This window comes from Lonchura striata, chromosome 10 (genome assembly GCF_046129695.1).
Source record: "Lonchura striata isolate bLonStr1 chromosome 10, bLonStr1.mat, whole genome shotgun sequence".
Taxonomy (NCBI): Eukaryota; Metazoa; Chordata; class Aves; order Passeriformes; family Estrildidae; genus Lonchura; species Lonchura striata.
The window spans coordinates 14,542,557-14,566,288 of record NC_134612.1 but is presented as its reverse complement, the minus strand read 5'-3'; the positions used below and the strand labels follow the sequence as shown (position 1 = coordinate 14,566,288).

General features: G+C 37.4%; 1 protein-coding gene across 2 annotated transcripts in view; it reads right to left on the bottom strand.

The window, feature by feature from the left end:
• Positions 1-5,997: 5,997 nt before the first annotated feature.
• The window catches only part of LOC110473922 (uncharacterized), a 224,217-nt gene continuing 206,482 nt past the window's right edge, over positions 5,998-23,732 (bottom strand). The window contains exon 7 of one of the 2 annotated variants that reach the window (XR_013340520.1): positions 5,998-6,066. The gene's annotated coding sequence lies outside the window, so the exon portion shown is untranslated. Of the gene's footprint in view, positions 6,067-7,287; positions 7,761-23,732 lie in introns of those variants that run through there. The other variant, XR_013340521.1, reaches the window with a different exon arrangement.

The following is a 23,732-nucleotide window of genomic DNA, read 5'->3' as shown; positions in this document are numbered from 1 at the left end:
CGTTTTTCCTATTCCTAAACAGTTATTTGCAAAATCATGACTTTGGTGAACCTTGCTATGGGTAGTGGGAGTAATGGCTACACGAGATCCCTTCAGTGACACATTTCCTAAAAGTTTATTGCCAAGTGCTTCAAACATTCATTAATTTTTTTTTAAGCAGACCAATTTTTCAGTTCTGTATTTTGCAGTATCACATCCCTTTTTGAAAGGCTCAGTAAATGATCATGAGTTAAGTGTTGAATGGGGATTAAATGCTGCATGTTATGGCTCAATGTGTTAGTCCATTTACCAGTGTTGTATGTATGTACACAGCCTTCTGCATTTTTCAGTGTTAATCAGATGGAAATAGCAATTGGAGGTGTAATTCAGTGTTGTGCTTAAGGTCATTAAACCCTCTGGTAATTGGTAAATCCAGAGCCTGCTGTGGTCTTATCAGGCAATTTGGCAAGGAAGCCAGTGCTGTGTCACTGAGACAATGCAAGCTGGACAATGTCTGCATTCCTCCTAAGGGATAAAGCCCCACTGCATCAATTTGCTGTCTTCAGTTACGGAGAACATGTCTAAGGTGACGAGGATCTAACCTGAGTCCCCACCAGCCTCTCCTCTTCCAGGGAGAGGAGTGTATCAGAAAGTCCTAGAGCTGCTCCTTGGTGAGCTCCAAGAGTGTTTGTCCTGCTTTTCAGTTCAACAGCCGTCTTGAGAGTAAATCTCTGTGGTAAAACTGCCTTTTTTCACAGGAGTTTCATTTGTGCAAAAAGAATCCTGAGATATGATAGGAAGTAAAGAATGGTACTCATGGGAATAATTAATCTTAAATCAAAATAGAAAAAATTATTGTAAAAGTTTAGGCCTTGTCCTGCAGTGGATTTGAAATCAGACTGAAGTTAGAAGGACGCAAGAGGAATGAGCCCCATCATGGGAGCTCGGTAAAGACTGTAATCTGCATTCTGCAAAGTCTAAGACTTGGTCTCAGCTGTGAATTTGGTATTGATTTAGCACCTCTTTTGCTAAAAGAGGTAGAGAGGGCTTCTTTGTGGAGATAGAAGATAGGGTAGAATGTGGAGAGCACATAAAAAAGGCACTGGTGAAACAGAGTCCTCTGAAAAAGTGGATGGAGGTGGTTTTATGTCTGATAGCTAAAAAAAATCATGGCCCTAGGCCCTCCAAATGTGTTTGATTCTTTTGTGTGCAATAAGGAATTTGAGCTCTTTGAGCTTTTTGGGGAAGGTCAGGTGGTTAATTTTGAAGTGTTTGCCACAGCTGTGTAAATGTTAGAGAATCCTGTGAGGCCTTGAATGCATATTATAAACTCAGGAGCTCTGAGATGGGCGTTGCAAGAGGCAGGACTTTATCACAAAAAAAACTGTTGATGGAAAGGGAGAGTCATTTACAGATGATTCTGAGATGGAAGGAAGGGGAGGATATAATGTAATTTGGATCCTAGATGCCAAGGGGTATTTAAGTAATATGCATTCTTTATAATGCTCTGAATGCCAAACAATAGAATATTTTCGGAATTCCAACAAATGTTATTGTTAACCCCAAAGTGCTTAAAAGTTATGAATTCAATATTTTAAAAAAGCTTTAGAAACTTAAAATAATAGAAACAATACATTCAATGCATGTTTGTGATAATGTGACACATTTTCAAGCAGTCTCTGATATTAAGAGTCATATACCTTGTCTTTTTATTGTTAGACTTAATATATTGTTTATCCTCCATTGTAACAGAAAAAGACTAAATAACTAAGATTTACATATAATCTTAAGCTTGCAATATTGTCCAGAAGGCAGTAATTTTCCTTCAAATTTGGTAATCCATTTTCACTCTTGTTTCCTTACTAATTACTCGTGCACGTTATTGTATGTTGATTAAAATTAGAACACAAGAATTTCCTGGTACTATTTCTAACCTTTTGCATTACAGTATTGAAACATGGCTGGTCATAATCTTGAGAATTTTTCAGCTTTTTTTTTTCTGCTGTAATCACCAAAAAGAAATTTTGATATTCTCTAGTTAGAGTAGAAGTTGATCACATCCAATCTGGTGTATGACCAGTGAATTTGTCTGGGCAATGTGGCAGATTACAGAGTGGGACTGGGTTAAATTGAATGTGGTAAAAGATTTTTTAATTATTTTAGGGTTTATACATTGGAAAACAAGATTTTAAAGAATCCTACCTTTTTTGATGAAGACAATGTTTTGGAGTATATTTGGCGTACAATTCCAGAAGTTAAGTCTTGCATTTCAATGGACTTGCAATTCTTCTTTTGGAAATACAAGATACAGTCCCAAAACTATTACAGCTCTTCATCTTAGATCACATCCTATTAAAAGAAATATTCTCTCAAGAATGTTCATTGGCTAAATTTTCACCATCATCAAGGGCTCAGATAAGAGTTCTCGTCCTTTTGGACTCCTCATATTCAGTAAATTATTGCACAGAAATATGGCAATGTGTTGCTTTTTTTTTTTGCTGGAGACTCAGATTCTGTCCCCTTTATTGTTCTTCTATAATTACTTCACAGAGGTTCACCAAAATAAATATGGGTATTTACAGAGAGTTGATTGTCTTCATTCACAAGCAGGACAATAAACACATTATTATTTTAATGAGAAATATTTTTAATGCTTAAAAAAAGCTGTATTATAATTAATTAAACCTTTTTTTTTCCTCTTCCTTTTGTTTTCCTCCGCTGCAGCTGGAGTTAAGTGAAAATTCTGACTTCAGAATCTCAAGTTTCAAAAGAAGCATAACTCTGGATTTTGGATGCTCTGACTTCCTTTTCCAGGGATATGTCAAGTCCAGTATTTCAGTTTGAAACACTGATGTGACAGACTGCCATAATGCAATATGTTTAACCACCTCAATGATGCATCAAGTGAAAGAAGTTCCCAAAGATTCAGTTCACACATGCACACACACACAAAAAAAATGAGGGATAAACAGTATGGGAAGCGGAACATAAATCTTTTTCACACAGTTTGGCACAAATTTAATTATAATTTGTAAATGTTCAATCAATTAGACCACTCAGTTGTTTAACTTGTAACTTTGAAGGCAGATAATCTTTTCCAAGAGGAAAGTTTATCTTAACCAAGACCTTTTATGTTAACTGCTCCAGAAAGAAAAGGCCACATTTGCCATAGAACATGAAGAGATTCAGGAGAAAAGTGTGTAATACCCTGTCTTTGGCTGAATTTCAATATTTTCATAGCAATAGACTAGTTAAACCTTTAAGCTGCCAAATGGCACACAAACACTTTCCACCCACAAGAAAAAAGAAAACCACACTTTTTTTCCCCCCTTAGACAAGAAACAGTACTTTAGTGTCTTTATAATGTTTAATACTTATAGTGATAATTCAATATTAGTTTCAGGTACATTTGGAAGTTGAAGAAACAGCATAAACGCCCATTACATTGTCCTTAATTTTCAAGTGCTTTCCAGAGTCTGTCTTACAGACTGATTTCACTCATAGCCACTTTAAGTTCAAAACCTGTCAATTCCCATAGAAGATATCACAGTCTTCATACATTGTCAATAGTCACTTCCCAAGCACTGGGAACTGCAGTTGGCACCTGGACAGGAGGGGAGACTTGTAAATATGGAGATACAGAAAGCTAAGGATGAGATGGGAAGCAGGTCAATACCAACACAATATGCACAGTTATGTTTTTTGAGTTCCAAGTTTGTCATCAAGGCTGGAAAAACCCTTGTGTTAAACATTTTTCCCTGCTGCAGATGCAGAGCTTGCCTGTCAGAGTGCAGGAACGCTGGTGGGTTTGGCAGTCCCATGGTGGCACCAGAAGCAACAGAGACACACAGGAGCTGGAGGTGTGTCCCTTCTGCCAATTTGCAGTGCTTATTCCTTGAATACACTTTATGTGGACAAACCAAAGCTGTCTGCAGTCTGGGACCAAATTGGAGCAGTTCATGAGTGGCCATGGTCCACTGACAAAACAGCAACTGAAACATTGTTCAAACTGAAAACATTTCATTTACTCTCTCTCCTATTGAAGGCAGTCGTGTGTTGTGTTGGCTGCACAAGAATTTTGACTGAACATTGAACATGGTGACCAAAACTAAATCATAACCAGAGTCTGTCTGAAATCTTGTCTGCCAGCAGGCACAACAGAAATGATGTCTGTCCAAGCACTGCTGCTGCTGGGTTCAGATGTATTGTAGGGCTGAGCTGCCTCCCAGCTCTGGCTGAGTGCAGGAGCCTTGGCTGCCGCTTTTGACTGCATGTAACCTTTTCAAAAGCACCCAAATATCTTACAAGCCTGAATCTCATTGAAGGGCAGATAGCTGAGGGGTGAGTAACATAAACAGCCTCAATACAGCGAAATTGCCTGAATTGTCTCATAAATCTCAGAGCTCTCCTTCTGCCTGAGTTTGGGTAGTCGTACTCTGTGGAAGCTGCAGTTACCAGCGAAGTGTTAAACAGTGTTTAGTTGGCTAAACTAAAGAAGAAGTGAGTGGAAGAAGTGAGTGGAAGACATGAGTGGCTGCTAATTTTTTTCAGCCTCCCATTACCCAGGCCTGTAGATCTGGTGTGGGGCTTTGCAATGGCCACAAGATGCACCTACATTGGTCTGTAGGTGCACGGTGCTCCTTGCCTGATCCATGAGCCACCCAAGGTGATGCTGAGTGTGGAGTACTCCCACAAAACCTGTGGCATGCCAGCTCTCTTTAATTCAGTGAGGACTGAAGATTTTTTCCCCTGTGGATCTTTTACATTCAAGTCAGGCTTCACATAGCCCACAGTCTAAAAAAAAAAAATGGAAAAAAATCCTTCACTACAGAGACAAATAGCAACATGTGGCTGGAAGATAACAGAAACTTACATGCAAGTGCAAAAATTAAATATGGAAATATGAAAATGAGGTTGGTTTTTTTTCTAAGCAAAAGAACTGATCCACTTTTCATTGCTGGAAATTGCATGGGGCTTTATTTCCTCAGCAGCTGATCTCAGAAAAACAAAATAGAAAAAAATATCCATAGATAAGACGCACCACCACTGTACCCTGAGTTTTTGCTTTGCTTTGGAAGTGGGAGTCTTTTGCAAAACTTTTGCAGCTGGCCTGAAAAACAGCAACAAAGAAGATAAAGGCAAAAGAGTACATTAGAACTAAATGTGCAGAATGCAGATGTGCAGCCTTACTGCCTTCCCTTCTCTGCCTTCAGTCTTCCTGCAGTGTCATACCTTTCCAAGGAACACTGGATTTCCTTTAAAAGACTGTTTCTTCATTTTTCACTGTCATTTTCTGCAGCTCCTTCCTCCCTCTGCATCCCTTCTCCCTGTCTGCAGCCCACATCTTTGCCAGATAGTTAATGTAAAAATGATTACCTCAGCTCCTTGCAGGCTCTGCCCCCGCTCTGTGCGGTTTACACAAGCTGCCTGGTTGCTGAAAAAACCCACAGTGCTCAGCAGCGAGGCGGCTGTGTCTGAGCCACATCATCCTGGAGGTGGCTGGTAAGAGCTGCCTCCAGGAGCAGCAGAGAGATAGACACAGACTCCAGTGTTAAAGAGGCAGACTTGGGGATCACTCTCTTCCTTCCCCTGTTAATGACTCAGTCTGTATTTACAGAGGAACAATGTAAAAAAACCCACCCATGGTCCTGTAATTTTCATTAATCCCCAACAAATGAAATTATTTAAGTATTCTTTGGAAGGAAAGAAAATGAGTGATCTAGTTTCCTTTTCCTGTGCAAGGATTTTGTATGATTTTTGCCCATGTTGCATTTGAAAGTGCATGGTTCTGGGACTGTCCCTCACCAGGGGCCTTTGCTGTGTCAGGTACAATTAGAAACCGAGGCTAATTGGGGTCAATATTCCATTATATGAAGCAAAGTGATAGGGAAATGAGCTTTCATTTGAAGGTAACTGGTTCTGGCCTGTGTGTGGAGGCACTCCTGACTGGAAAGAAACAGAGGCCTGTTTTGTACTTACAGACGCCAGATTTTTGGGGTGCAAAATTAGCAGTGTCTTATTGAATTTTCCTATCAGAATACATCCCAAAAAATGCCAGTGCTCCAAGTCTGAGATGCATGTTTTGCCCTGTAAAACACCAGAAAACACTTTCTGTTAAAAAATTTTTATAACCGGTTTTAATAATCAATTGTCTTCAACATTATCTGTAGAGACAGCTTGACAGCTTTCTGTTAAACAAACAATAAATAATCTAAAATAGGTGTGTTTTATCAGTCCCATGCTATACAACATGAGCCACATGACAGCCCACCCCTCACTGAGGGATGCTGGGCTCTGCAGTGTACCAGAAAAGGCCATTAAAAATAATTAGGGAATTTGGTCCCATCTCTTTCCCATCTGACTAATAACAAGTTGTGCTTCAGAGCATGCTGTTCTAAAGATTGGAGAAGGCAGGACCAAAGTTAAGCCTAGAGGTGTATACACCAGGCAAACAGGGAAAAGAAAGGGAAAAAGAGTCTGGTCCTTTCTGTGGGTGTGTTGTAATATGCAGACTCCAGAGCAGAACTGAGACAGCCTCGGTGTCCTTGCAGACAGTCCTTTCCAGCATTCTCCTTGCTTGGCTGTTATTGCTGCTATTTTTCTTGGGGTTTTTTTTGGGTTTTTTCCAAGGAGTCCAAATTTCTAGGATGGTGTGGGTGCAGCATATGCACCCAGTAGAGGCTTGTGTCTGATAGCCTTCAGTGGTGATGTCTGCTGGTTAACAAGGTGCTCAGGATCCTGAGCAATGGGTGTATGAACACAGAAGGGAATAATCAGAGAGAAAATTGCATGGGTTTTATAGTTCATATAAACCTAAAGAAATTAAGTTTGGTTTATTTTTATTTTTAGGGTTTGTTTTGTTTTGTTTTGTTTTGTTTTGTTTTGTTTTGTTTTGTTTTGACAGAGTAATATCATTATCCAAATGAGTCGGGCATCCTTTTATTGCCGTGTATTCACTTTTCATTTTCACCCATGAACCCTGTTCCCACAATCTGTGTTTTACTTTGCACAGGCATTTAATATTCTCAAATTGTTTCCACTACTTTGAGATCTTATTTTACCTGTTTCCTTCTCTTCATGTTTATTTTTTCCTTACAATGCTTCTAATGAAACTTTTTCTTCCTTTTGACCAACTCCTTTCGAATTGTTTTCACTCTCTAGAGGGCAGCTATAATTTTCCTGGGCTAGTAACAATCTTCTGATTAACCACTCCTCACCTTTGATGAGTATCTTTTACTATCTCAGATGTACAAATTGTGTAGCTCAATTTATCTTCATCTCCATCTTCTTCCACCATAGAGTGCAGCTCCTTTAATCACATTTCTTGGTTTCCTCAGTTCAACTGTTCATGTTCAGAGGTTCTGGAAGGGTAACCTGCCCTGAAGAGTCATGGTAGCTTCTCATTTCATGGATGAAAAACTGTAGACTTTCATCTCCTCGCTACCACAGATAACTCCAGGTCTTCATTCAAATTCAATATGATATGCATCAGAAGGAGATTATGAGATAGACTGCTTCTTGTGTTTAAAAGGTGCACAAAATGGTAAAAGTTTTTCATTTTGCATACTCTTGATTGGCTCCAAGGAGATGGGGAAATTGATGTTGAGACAGTTCCATACCTACTTGGAAGGATTCAGTAATGAGAGAGGATCTGGTCTTTCCTGCTCCTCTCCATGATGCACTGAGGGCAGTGAACATCTGAGTTATTGTGAGCACTGGAGCAGATTTCCTTCCCTGGCTTGTCAAGGGCTTGGTGAGACCAAGTCAAACTTCTGTGCAAACTTTGAAACCAAGGGAAAATCAGACCCTTCTTTAATACGCTGAGCATTCATTGCCAAATTTCATGCACATATTCCTTGGAATGATTGCTTAAAGAAGGCTCAGATAAAAAAAGGAGTGTATTCATTCTGTGTATATAACTCCACTTGTGGAATAGGGGGAGGATGTAAAATAAAAAAATTAACATACAGTAAGTTAAGTATGCTCATACATCATATATTAAATAAACAGCAGCTCTGCTAGAGAAGTACACCTGACTACAAGGCCTTTACCACCTTTATAAAAGCAGAATAGGCTATATGAGATTTAGACAGTTCTTCATTCTATTTTGGAAAAACTTTGGAGTTATCTATCTTAAAATATTTAAAAAAATAAAACAAATCAACACAGAACCACACCGCACACACAAACAACCAAAGGAAAAGAAAAAAGAAAAAAAACCCCACAAATATTTTCTACTTTCTAGTTCCTGTAGTTTCATTAAAAAAAAAAAAAATATGAATCCAACCCAAGGTGAGAATTGTTTTATTATATGAAGGAAGTGGCCTATTTATTACAGCACATCTCTGGAAGGAGCCGGGGTCTAAATATTCAGTTGAAGACACAATATCACAGAATTTTCTGATAGCAAATGAGGACAACACTGTTTAGACCCAGTCTCTTATTTTCCAGTAATTCAAATTAAGTATTGTCATGCTTGAGGTCCTTGTATCATCAAATTTCTGTTTATTCTGTTGGATTTAATCTGACTTTGGTGAAATAATGTGATATTGCATATTGACAGCCTAAATATCCAAAGTGGGGAAAAAAGGGTTTCCTTTTTATAAGTTTTGAATTTGCATCTCTCTAATATCACTTCTTTTCCCTGTGCTATAAAACAAAGAGAACAGAAGCACTGGGTGTATATTCTCTGGATCAGCCATAGTTTTACACACTTTTTTATCATGTTCTAGAGGAAGCTGTGCTATTGTTTTATACAATGCAAGTAGTACCACAGCAGTTCAAACAGGTCTGTGAAATGCAGTTCCTTCTATCCCTGCTGTTATAATTTTCCAGGATATTAGAAAAGATCCTAAGCCCAAAAATTTGGATTAAGATCTCCACTTCTCCAATAGCTGAGTTTGCTGTCTTCTGTCATTGGGTTTGCAGTTCTTGGTCAATCTGGAAGAGGTTACAAATAGTCTCCCCTGTTCTAACAAGCAGGTAGGTCTAGAGGCAGCTGTTTTCACTGTTGTGCCTAATGAGTGAATGACTGAGCCCTAAAAAAGGAGATTTCTTTTCTCTTATCCATTATGTAGCATCAAAACCTGAATTCAAAACTTTCTACAATTTTAAGAGGTCTTCCTTCAGTGTCAGGGAGTTTTCCTGTGTAAAGTGTGCTCCTGGTGCTACTCAGAACCTAATTACTGTATTTACATTTATTATATTACATTATATTTACATTTATTTCTTTCCAGGAGAAACCCTTTTGTATTATTAAAATACAAAAATGCCTAACTGACTGACTTCCATATAAAGGGGGAGGGGAAGGAGCCACACATAACTTGAGTTACTCGAGCATAAGCTATTTTTATTCAATTGAGCCCTTTAGTTCAGATTAGGATCATAGCTTCCTTTGAATGTACAAGTTACTTTGAGTTCTTAGTTCAGTGTTGAAAAACTAACACTTAGGAACTTCTGAATATAAACCTCACTGAAAAGCTGAACTTACAAAAGTGCCTGTCTGCATTGTATATGAATCTTTACAGGAAAATAAGGAAACAAGCTAAGGTAGCAGAGGAAAAATCTTGTTTGTATTTTGCATCTTAATACTGGGAGAAGACATGTAGGTTATAACAACAAATTTGTGATGGATTCTGAGAAAACAGTGGAAAAGTTGTGATGATGGAGAATGGTACATGCATTTTTTCTTCTTATATCTCTGTGTAGTAAGAGGCAATCAGAACAGTGTCAGATTCTTCTAGCAGACTATTGATTTGTTTGTTTAATTATTTGTCATATATGACAAGGGAAATATATTTTGTTATAGGCTACATATAATAATAATAAAATACACCATTTTTATGCTATTACTCCATTTTCTTAATAAAGAAGGCCACTGTTTTAACAGATGGAAAAGTCAGAACTGACCAGGAAGAAAAAAGAAGCCAAAATTCTTCTCTAAAATGACTACATCTGAAGAAGGTAGTAATTATTTCCTTCTCTCCAAGTTACAGCAACATATTGAAATTTAATAAAGATAAATGTAACATTTTCTGGATAATAAGAGATTGTGGTAGGAAATAAACAAATGTAGGATATAGTGCATCTAAGTAAACACAAAGGTTGTAAAACCTTCAAACTCAAATATCAAGAGCACTGCAAATTAATGCTGCACACAATAGACCCTTTGGAAGCTAACTTAATCCACCCCCATGTATCTACATGAGGGCCATGCATAACAATGCATGAGCTGGATTTCCATTAGAGTTTCCTCTGCAGGCTGTCAGTTGTTTGAAGAAATAACAATTTCCTAGGCATGAAAGCTTTTTCAGAATGTTCCCACTGATGTGTAATAAAAGTGACTTTACTTTTTTTTCCTTCCCTGCTCTCCTTCAGCCCCTCCCCCTGAGATGTGACTTCTGGGGGAAGAAGAGGATGGACTTAGACCCTTGGCCCCCCACCAGTTTACCTTGCCAGGATTATCAGCGCAGGTGTTAAAATAATTGAAGGTGTGGTAGGAGATAGAACCCCTAATAGCTTTTCCTATATGGAGATTACCTAGGTAGAGAATGCCAGAGTACCTGAAGAATAGGCAAGTGAGTACCTTATTAACATAGCACCATTCAGCGGCAGCTGCATATCTGGAAAAAAAAAACCTTTAAAGAGCCTATTCATCTATGTTAATGGGCCCATTGCACAGTACATTGTGTGGGAAATTAAGTCTCTGGCTGTGAACTTCCTGTGCTGTGCAAGCTGCCTTGACTCTTTTTTATTGCTTCAGTGTTATTATCTCCTCCTGGAAATAAAAACAATCATGTTCTCACATTTGAGAAGCCAAAACATTCCCAGATAACAAACTGGTTGAAAGTTTCTTTTGTTTCCCTTATTAAGTGAAAAAATATGTTTTGAAATTAAAGTAAACCCTAAATTAACATCAAAGCCCATCAAATTAGCTGAGCTGTCATACGCATGACAATGTTGGGTTTTCTTTCTTTTCCCCCCTCCCCTGTAAAATACACAATTTAAATTGCTTTCGTATTTATTGTTCCTTCCTTGGAATTAATTTTTGCCACAAAATATGTTAATTTATTCAAATTAGACATGATTTTTGAATGTTTGACTGGCAAAAGAACTGCTTTCCTGCCGAAAGACTGAGGTAGAAAATAACCATTTTTTTTTTAAGCATTTTTCAAAAATATAGTCTCTTTCCACTTTAGCAAATAGTGGACCATATTTTAAAAACAGATCAAGGAAAGTATATTAAAAAAATGCTTATTCAACTTTTTTCAAGCTTTGTCATGAATTTGAGAGCAATAAACAATGTTGCACAGCCTGTCTCACCTTCAAGAAAGAATTATTATCAAATATTTAAACAATTTTCCATCCTCTCTTTATGATCTAAGTGCTGCACATTGCATCATCGTCATCATTATCATCATTATCTTCATCATGCTGATAAAAGGACTAATGATCAATACTAACTGATTACAACTCAATTAAGGAGGATCCTCTCAGTGTAAATTTTTTTTAATCTTGCCTCTTCTAGTCCTTCTGCATTTTCAGGTTAACCTAATATGTTCCACTATTTAACATGTTTAATGAGCATACTGGAATATAAGTAAAATCATTATTTAATGTGCTATATTGCTTCCACAGTATGTACTCAACTTCCCCTGGGCAACAGGAATACATAAAGAGCCAAAAAAACCCAAAAATTCACAGTTAGTAATTGGAAGTTCTTGATATTAACCACAACAGAATTTATCTCTTCAGACAAGCAGCTGTCTAGAAGCCTTGTAGAGATGGAGATGGCTAAGAGAAGCTCTGAACAAGTCACCACGCAGTAGAGAGTGTGAGGAAGCCACAGTGGGAACAGCCTCCCAGTACAAATCATCATTTTATCCAGTCTGTTTGCACAGACATCCCTTGCAGCCATCCTATTACTTTTCATCAAAATGTTATCTGCGAGCTCTTTGGGGCAGGGATGGCTTGGCACACATGGCACCTTGCTCTGTTTTCGGTGCTTGATAGTGCTCGACAGTGTTATCATAATGCAAATTATTGTTGTTCCTGGTAGGGACTGCACTGAGTGCTCTTCGCTTATCTGCAAGTCTGACAAGTGATAATCCAGTAACATCAGAGAGGAAATCAATATTTCATATTAGTTAATGATTTAATTATGGAAATTCTTCCCTTAATGCCATTTGTTAACTAAAGTCACCACAAATTGTATTCTGTTCAGCTCATCTTTCAGTGGCACTCAGAATTACACCTTCCTGACATTTAGATATTGGAATATTAAACAGATTTCTCTTTCCAGTCCAGTCCAACACTTTGTTCACAATGCAGGCCATCTGGGAATGTGTACCCATTAATGATCTGGGAGGCACTGTTAAGAGTTTGCATATTTTAAAAAGTCAGAGAAAATTAGAACTGCAGGAACACCAACATATCACATTCTCATTCCATAAGTAGGTTTTTCATCTACATTATTATTTTTTCCAGTGATATCTTGCATTGTATTTTTCCTCTTTGCTCATGTGTTTATTTTTACAACAACGTGCAACTCTTTTTTTTTTTATTTTAAGGTTGGAATTTCATGTTTTATAGTGTGCTGTTGAGAGTTTAAAAATGTAGAGTGAAGTCCCAGGCTAGCAATTCCCATTTAGTCACTTTTACACAGCAATATTGTTTTTATATAGCAAGAATGCTGCTGGCATTTCAAGAATCACAGAGGCGCCAGTAATTTGGGTGCAAGCAAAATTTTTGAAACAGTTCCTGTAAAGATAATTCAGATTAATGGGCCATTTACAGTCTTGCTAACTTACTAACTGGCTATGTGCTCTAGGTAATCAGGGTGACATTACTGCCGGCACAAAAATGACATCTCGTCATCAGAAATTTTCTTCATTGGCATGGAAAATGCCAGGCACATCACCTCTGACTGTGTGGCCACCACATCTATTAACCTTATTGATTTGGAGTCATGCTGTGCCACACTGGAAAACTACTCCCTGCTGAAAGACTCAAGTGGATCAATCCTAAACCATGAACAAAAACTCAATAACTAAATGTAGTAGGCACCTTTCTCCATTAAGTATTCCTCAAAGTAAATCACATTAGAGAACATCACCATGAGGAACATACCTTGGGATTCTGTCATCTCCCAGAAACCAACAGTGAAAATAGCAAAATAGAAGGCAAAAGATTGAATATGGCTTAATATACTTTATATCTCTTGATCTTGTTCTCAAATATCTATCTTTACATCATGATATTTTAATTTTATTCTACAACTCTGTTGCCTTTCCTAAACCTTAAAATATTTTCCTTGCTGTTTGTTTTTCATTATGATTGTCCCTGGTAAGTCATCCACTGACAGATGATTATGAAAAAGAAAGTTTTCTATCCTTTATGAACCCTTCAGCATTTTCATGTATTTATAAGCATTCATTTTTGAGTCCCTCATTGTGATGGGGTTTGAAAATGAAACAAGCCAACTCCTTTCAGCCTCATACAGTTAACAAAGAAGGCAACAAAAGGACTTCCAGAGCTTCATATTTCCTGACAAAAGATAGAGGGCGGCAGCAAGCCCCATTCATATTCAAATGTCCCTGGCTTTGGAATTAAAAGTCCATCTTTCATGTTACCATTTCCGTTCCTCACTTTTTGTTGGTGTTTGCTGGCAATGAAAACTCTGTCCCAAACATTAATGTGACTCTTCAGTTCAGTCTGCACAACTTCTGTTCTTAGAAAATATTCCTTGTCACAGATAAGTGAAGATTTCCTAAACAGCACTTTCAAATCATTGTAGCTTGTCTTGCAAAGCTGATTTAGGGCAAGAAAAGTGTGGGTGCAACCGCTCTGTGCACATGTGAGTAATGACTGATTGTAGCTGAGTAAGTTGTTTAAGGGGCCAGAGGGACCCTTCTCCTCAGAAAACTTACATGAGCAAGGGCTACAGGACGGGACAGGATCATTTCTGCTGCTCAGTACAGTGACAACTTTGCCCAAGGGTCTGATCTGAAAACTTGACAGCAAAACCTGAAAGGGTTTAATTTTGCATTGCTTTTGGTGTTAATGGACAGAACAAAATTCATTAAAAATGCTCCTTGGATTGTGTTCAATCCTGCCTGTCATCTGTATACATATCTGTATTACATATTTTAATATTTTATTTAAAAGTAAATTCTGGATTGTGTAAAAAAGGAAAAATAAATGCAATTATATATTATAAAATATTATCAGTTACTTGGGGAAAAGTGATTTCTCAAAGCCATGTAAAGTCTGGAAAGTATTCTTTTTATTCCTTAGGAAATAACCCTGGGTATCTAATTAATATCATGAAATTAAGGCCATTTATCTGAAAAACTGAAAAAAGATCTATATATGCACCAAAGTTCAGTGTTTGTCCCTGAGCTCTAACACAAGATATACTGTGTGAAAGTCTAACATGGGATACACCATATATCATCTCTATTTAGAGCCCCTAGGCAGGAAGTATGGATAAAAAAAATAATCAAAATTACTGTTTTTCTTTACTGAAAGCCCTCTAAGGAATTCATTGGAATGAGTTCTGTCTGCCCATCTAATTGATAATTATTTAATTAGCAATTTATAATGATAATGGGATTTTACCCCCCACCAGTCCATCTTGTCTGTAAGAAAAATTTAAGTAGACAACCTTATGTATTACTTTACCACTTTTGGCAGTTGGCACAAGATATTGTGGGCCAGCGTTGTGATTTCCTACAGTTAAACCATAAAAGCAATGTATTCATATATTTCCTTTGCCTACAGTGTTTCCTTTTCTCATTACTGTGGGTGACTGGCACTCTCACAATGTGTGTGGGTGCACAGGCTTGTTGTGTCACCGTGGACAGTTCTAAGAGCAGCTTCATTAGTTCTTTTTACAACAAAAGCTAGGTTTTTTTTCCTGCCTTCTCTTTCTTTCCCTTAGTTGGCATGCGGGTTGAATTTTTCTTGGACCCCCTGCTTGACTTTTTTTTTAGAGCTCCTTTTGAACAGTGCAGCAGTGTGAACACTAGGAATTGTAACTGATAGACTGTTTGCAGGAGAACTCATGAAAGTTCTCTTTGTTCACTTCACATCAACCAGGTTTATGCAGACCCTCCCCCATCTCAGGGAAAAGGAAATCCACTTTTAATTATACATTGATGGGAATCACTGTATAGTGAAATTGCATCAAGTGGAGAATGCCCACTTTATTCTCTTTTATCTGAGAATCCAAAAGAAGAACTGGAGTAAAAAAAATGGATATGCAAGCGTAGACTTCCCAATATAGAGCCAGGCCTGCCTAATTTAAATCAATCTGCCAACTCTGCTTCTAGTCCTGTTTAAAATTTTCAGCTGATTCTTTGCACTGTGAGGGTGTCTTGTCTTTAGTACTTGAGCCTAGAAGGTTTTCTTTTTGAGACTTAAAAAAAAAAAAAATCACGAAAACAATATTTTTTTTAATGTGAAAGGAAAGAATTGTAAGCATAAGATATTTTCAAAATTTGAATTGAATATATATTTTTCCCTTTTTATACCTCAGACAAGCATATTGAAATTGTGTAGAAGAATCCTGAGGGCAAAAGAAAGAAGATATATCCAGTGGCAGAATGAAGAGATAACACAACCTGGTGAGAAGTATAAGTAAACAAGAGAAGCACTTTGTGTCATTTTATGCTGTTATGCCCAGTGAAATGAATGGAAAAATTTTCAGCAGTACTTACAGGAACCTCTGAGATTATAAATAATTTGAGTAATCTGCTAATAAATATCTAATGTTAATTTTCTTTCTTAAATTAATATCACAAGATACCATTAATAGAGAAAATAAAGCAGGACATTCAGCTTTATTGTGTGTGCTATCAAAGTTTACTGTGGTTATATTTGCCTTTTGAATCTTCCAGTACAAAAAGGAAATACTGGTGTTTTTATCAGACATTTAGTCAGGAAATACATACTTCTGAAAATAATACTTCTTGAAGATAATTTTTTATATTCTTTCTTAAATAACTTTTTCTTAGTTTTTCCAGTTAATTTATTTTATACAATTTAGTAACTGGGTTGGGTTTTTTTTAGTATTTCCTGACAAAAAAGTTAACACCCACAAAAGAAGTGCTGTGAAGACCAAAGGAAAAGCAGCCTGCCTAAAAACATTGTATGATTCTGCCCTTAGAAGTTTAAGCACACTCATGTAAAGGGAGTTGGGTAAGACGGAAATGTTCTCCATGGATATTAGGAGGAATGTGGGCCTGGCAAATGAAAGAAGGTGATGCTGATAGATCTTGCCTCAAAGACAAAATCCTGATTACCTCAAGGTCAAAGACAACAGTGCAATTCTGTCTCGCAGTAACACCACAAACATGTTGAGCTGTTGATGGGCCCTTATCTTAGGGAAAAAATTATGTGCATTGCATCCAAGCAGAACCTTGGAAAACTCCATCCAATTCCCCCCCTCAGTACTGGAACTCCTCTGCTGTTTGGTTAAGTCACAAATGAGTGACTAATAATCCTTTTGGCCCCATTCCCATTGAGACTTCTACTGCTCTTCTGTCTACATTATCCCAGATTTTCTTTCACGAACTTTCAAACTTCAAACTTTATTTTTCCCCCAACAAAAGTCTGAACAAGAGAAAAACGTGTGGTTGTATCCAGGGAGGGTGAGGATCTGGATGAGGCAGAGATTAAAAGTTATATGTCTTAAAGGAACTGACTTGGAACAAATCCATGACTTCTAGTCTAGAATATCCAGTAAAAAACAGCCATGAGCTTGGAAACTCTCCTCTGAAATTAATTTCTTTACTAATTTGCAGTTCTCCAAGTCATCTACAGATATGTGTAGTGACAGAGAAGTTCTCAAAAGACCAGGAGTTTTCCACAGCATTTTTTATTTATTTATCAGAGCCATGAGTTTCCAATTTGAAGGTAAGTCTGGACCCAAGTCTTACCTTCAAATCTGTAAGATCACATGAGTCTCTCCATCAGGGTTTTTCTACCCCAGAATGGGAACATCATAATTTTCCAGGTGGTCATAGTTTCAAAGAACAAGGCAAACAAAAGATATTTAAGAGCTAAATACCAATTATTTTGGATTTTTTTTTTTTTTGGTGAAACAAAGGCACTTTGTGATATACCAAATAAGATGATTTGAAAAGGTTCATTAAACACTAGGAAAGAAATGAGCGACTCTTAAAACACAAATCCCAGTCAGATCCCAGGACTAAATCTAAAATTATTCAGAATAGGCAGGAGGTCAGCTTCCAACCAAATAAGATTGCCTGGTAGCCAACCTCTAAATGACACAGAAGCGTGGAAATTGAGGCCAAAGTCGCTGGGGAGACTGATCCATGTAAAAGAGCCTCAAGAAAAAGACTACGGCGGAAGAACTGATGCACAGCAGGAGTTGCCTGGAAGTGGTGCCTCTCTGCCTGCTGTGAGGGAATCATCCAGGGAGAAAAAGATGGGAATGGAACTGACTTGGGAAAGGCTGAAGGCAGGAGCCTGAGAATCAAAAAGGTATCTTAAAAATATGGTAAAAAGTAAACCTTAGGTTTGATTGTTCTGGTTTGCTTCCTTTTTACATCCATACTGGAGGTTATTTAAGAGTCCTCAAAGACCAGTCTAAGGTCTGCTGCTGAGAATAAAGCTACTGAGATGGATAATGTTCTTACAACAAAAGAGTTTAAAAAAAAGTGGGAACATTTTCTTGTCATGGCTTCGTTATCTGGCTTCTCTATAGCTTTCCTAGAATAGACCAGGGCCACTCCTGCCTTCAGTGAAGTTGCTCATTCATTTACTCCCTCATTCAGTTTAGAATCAGGACTTTTTTTCTTTAAAGTTCAGAAAAATGTAGTTCAGCAAGTTTCCTTCTGTGGAGAACTTAGGCTCACTGTTTGATAGAAAAGCCCTTGAGGCTGACATGCTTTAGTTGGAGTTCTGCTGAACTGAACTTGCACATTAAGTACTGTACCTTGCTCTTTCCTGCTGAAGCATCCCTTAAGACTACGTGTGTGTAAATAAAGAAAAACGGGATACAGCCTCAGGATTTATGCTGTGTCATCTATGAAGAGGCTGTTTGGGTTGCATGGTGAGCCAAGAATTGCTGGGTTGTGGATACAAAAGCCATATCATCCATTCTCAGTGGTATGCAGTGGAAGACAGCCATACTAACAGAAAATTCACCAAGCCAGACTTCCACAGCTGGATTTTTCTATTTTAAGCTTACTTTGGAACCAGGGCTAATGTAAAGCTGATTTAAAATATGTAAGGTGTAAGCCTATTCGTTCTTCAGTAATCTTAGGTCTCTCTGCAAGAGCATTCTATTCCATATAATGAGACATTAATATTAACAATGAGAGAATAGATTTTTCCTGCTTGTTCGTGTTGATGCAATATTGCCCAAGTCCTCACAAAGGTAAGGATGTGTAATTGGATTTTAGATTGACAAGTAACACTAATGATTAAATGCCTATCTTAAGCAAATGTCCTGAATTCAATCACTTCGGTCTTTAGCAACAGTTTTCAGGCAAGCATCACCATATTTGTGGAGATAGAAATGAGATCAAAATTTCTGTACTCTGCTTGGTTGTGTGTGTAGCCACCAAGGCTGAAATCTATTAATGGAAAAGCCTTTGACAATAACACATCTCTTTTCGTGGGAATCTGAATAGCAGTGACAGATCAGGAACCCCATTTTGATGCTCACTGTATATTTTTCTTTTCTCCTCAGTTCAGACATACTCGTTTCATTAAGTTGGGTCAGTTAGGTCAGGCAGCCTTATAATTATCTCCCAGGACCAAAGCTCTGGCTGAACTTTTAGTTCAGAACATTGTGTCTTTCCTGGGACCTCGTGGGGTTATCCTCCATTTCACTTCAAAATTACAAGGATGGATTCTTCTGTGCTTGTGTATACTTTGTGTACCTGCCAAGTCCTCGCCTTCCATTCCTTCAGGTAGTCTCAGAAGTCACTGATTATAAATGCTGATCTGACTCTGTAAGCTTTCAGCAGCACACCTGAGGTTCCCGTTTTCTTTCATGGTGAACAGTTTTTCTTTCTTTCTTTCTTTGACTTTTTTGAGGAACTGATTCCAAAGATTTTATTCACAGTAGTTAACAGGTGTGAATTGGTGTTTGCTAGCATAAGTGTCGTGCTGGGTAGCCCTTTGTTCCCCTCCTGCTGCTTCCCTGCTCTATTATGGCAAAACTTACTTTAATAGGAGTTTTTTTTTAATGGTTTGTACAGTGTGTATTTTTAAAGCATATTATGGAATAAAAGTGAATACCTATGAGAACAATGTGTTCTTCTGAACCTCTAACAATTGGGCAGGTTTCTTGATTTCAATGGACGCACTCCAGAACAAGGGACTTGTACCACCTGAGCAGGAGTGCTAGAATCTGGCCCTCAACAGATGCAGTTTTGTTTCCACCAGCATGTGCCAATTAAAATGATTCTGCTGTAATAAAATATCAGGAGACAGAAAAGGAACCACCGTGAACTGAGGCAATACTGAAGAGTTAAGCACTTTTTCAGCTGACACAGATCCCCTGCTCCACTGGCGATCAATGGCAATAATGACATTCACTTTGCAAGGCAGTGCTGGGCTGCTGAGGGCTGATTCTGATGCCAGTGGCTGGTGTGAGTCGTTGAGGGATATTAAAAGATCATGTTGGATGGGTGGCAGGAAGATCTGAAGCCACCAGAGATATGGAGCAGAAATAACAGGAGGAGTGATAAGAGTGACACCATTTCCAGAATGTCTGAATTAAGAAGGAAGGCAGGAGAGGCTGAGCTGCATTTGAAATACTTTGTCAGCTCAGTTACAAGTAATTGCAGATAGTGTAGATACTAGTGCCTCAAAAATGAAAATTAACTACTAAAACAAAATTTTAGTTTTACAAGTCTTAGCAAGAGTGGGTTTAGCCAGTGAACAAAACCATAAAAAGTGTTCCTTCTGCTAAGTATTATCCTTTCAATAGAGGTATATAATCTACTGAGTTAACTCTCTTTACACCTGTTTCATGCCCTTGTAACATGACCCAGCCTCATGGATGTTTCTCCTGATGTCCGTAATTTGAGAAGACACTGAATCCTGGGCTCATACTAGAAGACATATTTTATCTAAAAAACACAGTAGAGATAAGAATGTCTATGCACTGTGGCTATTTTTTAAATTTTGCCTATTTCTCTTTACTATATTGCTAACATTGCTTGTTTTAATAAGAACTGCAATGCTTGTATGTGGTAGTACATTTGTATTTGCTGAGACTTTTAGTAATTACAACCTAATTTCTTTGCCATGACAAAATTTCAAGTGGATTTCACTGCTACAGGTTCTGCTACTTTAATTGTCACATTTGCCCTTCCCAGATTGATTTTTTTCTGTTTTCCTGCTTGAGAGTTTTAAGTCCAGGGTTTTATTTTTCATAGATGTCCGTTTATAATCTCATTGGGATGGGAGAAATCCAACATCAAAAAGTGAAAAGAACCCCAAAACCAACCAACCAAAAATACAAAAAAAAAAAAAAAAAAAAAAAAAGCCAAACAGAGGAGTTTTAAGAGCAAAGAAAAAATGCTTATAAAAAAAAAGAGGAAACTTTGCTGCATGCACCACCAATATGCCAGGGCACACAGCATTCCTGTACTCAAAGAAATTTTTTGCCTCACAAAATTCTATCTGTTTTAAGAGCTCTCAGGCTTCTTGTATTCCCCATAGACTTTGTAACAAATCTTGCAAAATGCCTGGTGCTGGCAGAGGCAGGAAAAGGACATAGATAAAGAAAAGGGCTATCCTTAGAAGTAGAGTACTCTTCAAAACTGAAGATCTTTATGGATCTGCAGAGGTCCATTCCCAGTAACCAGAACCCAAATATGGAAGGTTAATTTGCTAAAGTCAGACATTGGAAGGGATACACCAATTTAGCCAGTGGCAGGTGACATGAAAATTATGACAGAAATGAGCTATAGTATAAATTATTTTAAAATAAATCAGTATTTTGTTGAAAGAGAAATATTTTGTGGTTTGGAGGTTTTTTTCTTTGTTTGTTTGAGGTTTTTTTGGGTTTTTGTTTATTTGCTTTTTTGTTTGTTTGAACAGGAAGCTTACTTTTCCTCTAAAGTCCAATTTGGATTCTGAAGGAAGAATGTGGTCCTGCAATCCTCCCCATATGCAAACTCACACTTTAACCTCTAGAATCACTTTGCCTGAAATCCAGTGTTTTGACACTAAGAGTTTTCTCAAAAATAGTCATATAATTGTTTTCAAATATTTAGAAGAAAAATCAACATTTTGAAAGATGATGCAAAACAATCTGTGTTCTCCAGATAGGTCTATTCATGTATTCTTTAGCTGTCAGAAGTAGAACTGTAGTTCAGCAATTACCTGCATTACATTCACATCTTCCTTTTTCTGTTAAATCATGCACACACATTTTCAATTTAATAGTACTGGATAAGTGGCCAACTATGTCTAGAAGCCTTGTAATGTGTAAATTACCCTAGCCAGTTCTAAGAAAGTATATGTGTCCATGAAAGTGAATTACTCACAGATCACAAATGAAACCACCTTTTCAAAATTATTTCAGATTGTCTAATTATCTGCAAAATGTAGGATTGGTTTTGTACTGTTGACATTTGTTAATATCCACCAAAAATGCTCATGGTATTTTTGCATGCATGGCAGGAAAATCAGTATGGAACTGGAACTTGTTGTTAATAAAACTTGAAAAGCACAGCTTAAGGTCTTTGCTGAACTATAAATGGTTTAGACCTCTCAAGCCTACATACTGTCTTAGGGTGAGAACATATGGAAAATACACACGAAAAAGCAATTACAGAAAGATTTAGGTTCAGGGTATTGATATTAATTAGTGGTGAATAATACTGATTTGAAAACTTGACACTTCAGAAATGGCAAAGCAAAGCAATCACTGACATGTCTGGAATTCGTATTACCTGTCCAAGCAATTTTCTTTTTCCTTCTGTAAGTGCATGGTATTGTTCATTTCAATAAGATATTACAGACAGAGACTAGACATTCAATTCCCCCTTCTTCAGACAACTGGGATTTAAATATCCATTCAGTTCAGTAAGTGGTATGTCTATCATGAAACCCCTTTCTAACTCTATGTGATTGCATACGCATGGTTGATATATAATTAATAGGCATTTTGCATCCTTCTGAAGAGCATATCTACAGTAGTCTTTTGGGTTTTTTTAATTTGTGAAACAGGCAGTGGATCACTGGCACTGAATAGCTATCAAAATGATAGTGCTACATGTGTTTGAAAAAAGATCTTTACAGAGTTAGTTTAAAGACAATAAGGTTGGTGATCTACTCAAGATTATGTTTCATATCAAGACTGAGTTGGCTTCTCTATACATTAAAATTATGTTCCCTTGTTATCCACTGATCTGTTTTGATTTCATTTTTCTTGAAACAAATTTAGTACCAATAGTATGTGTGTTCTGGGAGTGGTTTGCAAAGAAAGATCTGACGAGTTGTGACCTGACTGTGTTTTTGGGTAGATGCATTAAATCTGGTTTATTATCTGTTCATCTTCAGAATCAATACAATGGGTGCAACAGAGTCAGCTGAAAGTCCTGAAAGGAGTTCCAGGAGCTCAGTGTTGAAAGTATAAATGGAGCACTTAAGGAATGTCAGGTCACAGCAGGAAATAAAAATTAAACTTTAGAATCAGCCTTTAGTGCTAGGCTATCAGAAGACTCCTCCAGGTTTACCCTCACAGGACATGAATATAAGACACTATTTTGGATTGAAGAGTCAATGGAAGAGATTTTGCAACAAATTAGAGGAGCTATATATATATATAAACAGGATCTAATTATAAGTATCAGAATTCAGAAGGGAAGTTGCTGAATTTTAACTTTGATACCAGGTAAGATAGTTAAGTATGAATACAGTTTCAATGAGAACAGATATAATATTGTAGGAGCTCAATGAACAATGTGAGATAAGATTATGTGATCAAGATACTATATCTGGGCTTTCTAAAGGCCTTATAAAGGATCCCTAACTCAAAAGATCTAACTTTTTAAGAAATAAGAGAAACCAGCTTGGATTAATAACCAAATAAAAATAGGAGACAACAGGCAGATATAAAATAGCATTTTTCACAACGAGTGGTTGCTCATAAAGCATAGAGGATTTGTGAACTCTTTATATTCATAAGTAACACTTATTGAGGGAGGAGGATGATTCAGAAGCTCCCACTGTTTACAGATGATACAAAATTATTTAAGATTGACAGATCTACAGCTGACTGTGAAGGTTTGGAATAGTGTTTTCTAGCCAAATGAGGAACAAAATAATATAGGACATCCAGCATGTGTTCCAGTTGGTAGAAAATAAGCACCTAGAGTCATCTGAAGGGGGACATGCCCACATGATGATGGCAGAAGCCATAAACATAGCCAGTCCTTGGATGTTTCCAAACATGTCTATGTTTGGGAAACTGATATATTCTAATTTATGGAGAAAAGCAATCTTAGGCATATGTAAAAGTGGCTTGCAAAATACTCAGGTAAGAGATTTTTAAGTCAATGTGCATGATTTTCTGAAAACATCACTTACAGTCAAAATTGATTGTTAAGCATTATTAGAAAAAAATATTGAAAGGGGCATGCTCCTGCATAAAACTGAACACTGTGTCCAGTACTGATCTTTGAACCTCTAAAAAGATATAAGAGAGTTGGGAAAGGATTACAAGGGAGATGGGAAGAATGTAACTGCTTTCATATAAG